Genomic DNA, 4,091 nt, shown 5'->3' with positions numbered 1-4,091 from the left:
ACATTCTTCATCAACCAGCGGAACCTATGTACCCTATCTCTTCTTCATGGCCTTTCATGAAATGGGGGATAGATATTATAGGTAAATTACCTAAGGCACCAGGTGGAAAAGTCTTCATGCTTGCCATGATGGATTATTTCTCAAAATGGATCGAAGCAGAAGCATTCGTTCAAGTTCCTGAAAGGGAAGTTATAACCTTTATTAAAAGAAACATTATAACCAGATTTGGTATCCCACACTACAACAAAAATGGCTTTTTAGGACCTTTTGTGTGGGACGCTTGTAAAATAGGGTCCTAAAATCTATTTAATAGGACAAATGAGCATTTGGGGTCCTTTTACAATATACATTACAGAACCGGCGTCCTAAAAAGTTATTTAATGGGATTGATGATTCTTTGGGGTCGTATTATCATATAACTTAATAAGAAACTTAAAATGTAAATCATAATAAAGTAATCTATAAGACATGTAGTTGTTGGTGTCCAATTATGTGGTAATGTAATTGGACATTTTATCACTGGAGGTCTTATTATAACATAAGTTAATAGGACACTTTGTAGTTAAGTCATAAATGTTCGGTGTTATAGGACCCTTTCTAGTCGAAGTCATATAAGAACATAACTTAATAGGAAATTTTACACTATGGTCTTATAACTTTAACATTTATAAGGCGCATAATCATTTTGGTGTTATTATATTATACCGTAATAGGATATTTGATATTTTAGTCATAAAACATCTGGTTTATAGGACGCTTATTCGCTAGAGTTTTATTATAACATAACTTAATAGGACACTTGACACTTGAGTCTTATAACTTTAACCTTTATAGGACGCTTAATCATTGTGATATTATTATAATACACCTTAATAGGACACTTGATATTGTAGTCATAAAACATATGTTTTATAGAACGCTTATTCGCTAGAATTTTATTATAACATAACTTAATATGACACTTGACACTTGGGTCTTATAATTTTAACCTTTACAAGACGTTTAACCATTTTGGTGTTATTGTAATACACCGTAATAGGATACTTGATGTATGAGTTATAAAACATTACTTATTCGCTAGAATTTTATTATACCGGTTGGACCGCACGTTTGATGATCTCCCTCACTAATGGCAGCGGTGAAGCCTGCAATTCAAGTCTATATTTTAAATAAATATGATTATCATAAAAAAATTTTAACTTACATTTGGCACCAATGTTGCATTGTAGCATCAAGAACCCTTTCGCAAAAGATTGCGACATCTCCTAATATTCGACGTAGTCAATTGGGATGATGAATTGGTTCCGAGGTACATCCCCTAGGCATATTATATGTTTAACTATATATTAAAAGAAACGAAGATATACTGTAGCATCTACAGTGCCGGAGTGCGTTTTGGGAATTTCAGGGGGTAATTAGGATTTTGATGTGTTTGTGTGACGTAATCGATATTCCACCGCCCACCATGGAGGTTTCTCTTCTTCAGCTTTCTCTGATGAGGACCGACCACCATCTCCGGCAATTAATCAACATCAAAGTCGTCGAATTATGATGAGGACCGACTCACATGGGTTGATTATGTCACCCCAAACAACACCAAAGTGAGAAACTCGTCAGAGTAGGAGAATTCGGGTATTTGAGGGTAAGTTTGTAAATTCCTTTGTGATTACGTGTTGCTTCTCCCCTGCTCTCAGTACAGGCCCTAACACGTCATTCCACATGGTTGCTAAAATTTATGTTTACTTTTCAAATTCCATTTACGTTTTTGTATTCTATCTTGTAATTTTGTATTAAATCTGAAATATTGTGATATCTATCTATCTTAGGCTAATGAACTGGTTTGTGGAATTGATGCTAGAACAATTTCCGCTTTACCACAATAATTTGAAACACCGGTAGGTTCATCTGTGATTTATACTATAAGGGGGTGTTTGGTAGAGGGAATTGAGGGGTGAGAAATGGAATTGGAAAGAATTCTCTTGTTTGTTTATGAAAGAAAGAGGTGAGAAATGGAAATAAACCATTTCCATTTCTCTGATTTTGTTTCTCTAAAAAAAGGGGAGAAATGGATTTCTCCCCTTGGCAGAACCATCACCGAATTGGAGTGGAAATGAAGGGAAAGCAGAGTAGTCAAAAATATCTGATCGGCGGCATACCAGTGGAGTTCCCGTACCCGCCCTACGGCTCTCAGCTGGCTTACATGAGCCGATTAATCGCAACGCTTGATCGGGCGCAGCACGCCCTGCTTGAATCTCCTACTGGTACCGGCAAGTCATTGTCTCTGCTTTGTTCGGTTCTCGCTTGGCAGAACCATCACCGCTCCAACTCCAATTCTCTCTATGGCAATGTTACTCACTCCAAACCTCATCCCGAGGATCCGCTCGGTCACGGTGGGGGTTTTCTTCCTGAAGAAATTGATCCATCGCCAGGTATTCAGAATTATTGCTTTATGTTGTATGCTAGTAGACTATTCAATCTCATTAGGTAAGGAGGAGATTGAAATTGAATTAGAGTGTTTTTAATCAAAATTACGTCGTTTTGGTGGCTTAGATGCCTAACAACACCGTATTCACTTTCCCCTTTGTATATACTGCCCTCTATTTTATTTTCTTGTGTTTATATACTGTCCTGCACATTGATCATGCTCAACTTAGTTTACTTGTATTTCTCTTTTTATATGTTTTTTTTTTGGTTAAAAGATATTGCACAATTGCTTTTATCATTACCAGTTAATGTTTCTTTCTCTTTATAAATTACAGCTAACCTGATGCCTACTCTTTCTGAAACAAACACTGCAAATCACAGAAAAAAAAGAGGCGTTGTCATCTACTATGCCACGTAAGTTATGTTCAACCAGCATATGAGATTGTAGTTTATGTTCTCTATTACACGGAGATGATTCTCGAGTTTAGTTTTTTTTTCCTGGGCATGCTGATATATTTGCACATGAACGCTGCTTATTTGGTTTAGTTGGCTTACTTGATCTGTAGACAAATAGACAAGGCTAATAAGTAGTAGCCATGTAAGTGTAAACATTAATTCTGATAATTCATGGTAATAAAAGCAAGAATCATGATTTCCTGTTAAACATAAGAAGGTACATTGTTTGCTTGTAATAAGGGATTAACGCACTTAAAGCACTTTCTTACGTTCATATTTATCTTTCTTTATAGAATATTATCTGTGTATTGTTTTTGTATTGGTTATTCAGGAGGACACATTCACAGATTAGTCAAGTGATCGGGGAGTTTCGGAAAACAAGCTATCACGTGCCTATGGCGGTTTTGGTTCGTTTTATCCATCTTATCTTTTTTCATCCTACAGTGTACTTTTGGTCTATGGTCTATTATCTTGTTTGACAAGATTTTTTTGTGCAGTATGTTCTTGCATTCTCATGTTGATGAGTTTTCTCTTGTAGCAAAAATTATGCTTAAAAAAGAAACTATTCTAGTTTATTTGTTTTTTTTTCTATATCACATCCACTCTTAGAACTATATTTCAATGTGCTTCGCATATGGTTTTCAATTCTTAGAGAAGCTTGTAAATTTTATTTTAATGTGTAAATGCCACATCATTTAATCCTTTCCCATCTGGATAATTATTGCTAAATCTTTAAGCTATGTGAAAATTGTTGTTCTTTTTAACCTTCTGAAATGTTAACATATTTAGTAATATCATAATTATGTTATTAATCATATCTGTTAAAAATATATTTTTTAGATTTTAAAATTTTAGCCTAATTTATTTGTAATTGTTTTGTAGTCTCACAAAGGTGCTGTGAATTTTCGTGACAAGTCATTTCCTTTCTATGACAAATTGTGTACCATATTCGGTAAGGATAGAGCTACTGGTAGTAAAGCAGTTGACCTTGGAGAAGAAGATGTTGTTCAAGAGACGCAAAAAAGCTCACCTGTTGATATTGAAGACTTTGATTTTGTTGATGAAGCCGTTCCAAATGTTGATAGATCTGAAGGACAAACAGGAAGTGTAACAAGCAAGCGCAAAAGAGGTAGAAGCACGGATGCAGATGAAATATATCGAGAGTCTTGCAAAGATATCAAGGAAGTTTTGCTTCGATTTGGGGAGATGGT

At 35.2% G+C, this 4,091-nt stretch overlaps 1 long non-coding RNA gene across 1 annotated transcript; it reads left to right on the top strand.

The window, feature by feature from the left end:
- Nucleotides 1–2,370: 2,370 nt before the first annotated feature.
- LOC143604456 (uncharacterized) lies at nt 2,371–3,431 on the top strand. Its single transcript, XR_013148299.1, has 3 exons — nt 2,371–2,429; nt 2,760–2,838; nt 3,212–3,431. It is a non-coding gene; the product is annotated as an uncharacterized LOC143604456 (long non-coding RNA).
- Nucleotides 3,432–4,091: the final 660 nt, after the last annotated feature.

The sequence above is a fragment of the Bidens hawaiensis genome, unplaced genomic scaffold (genome assembly GCF_021521415.1).
Source record: "Bidens hawaiensis isolate Kalapana, Puna unplaced genomic scaffold, B.hawaiensis_p1.1 tig00065221_1, whole genome shotgun sequence".
Taxonomy (NCBI): domain Eukaryota; kingdom Viridiplantae; phylum Streptophyta; class Magnoliopsida; order Asterales; family Asteraceae; genus Bidens; species Bidens hawaiensis.
Note: the sequence above shows the minus strand (reverse complement) of the source record. Positions and strands in the feature narration are given on the sequence as shown.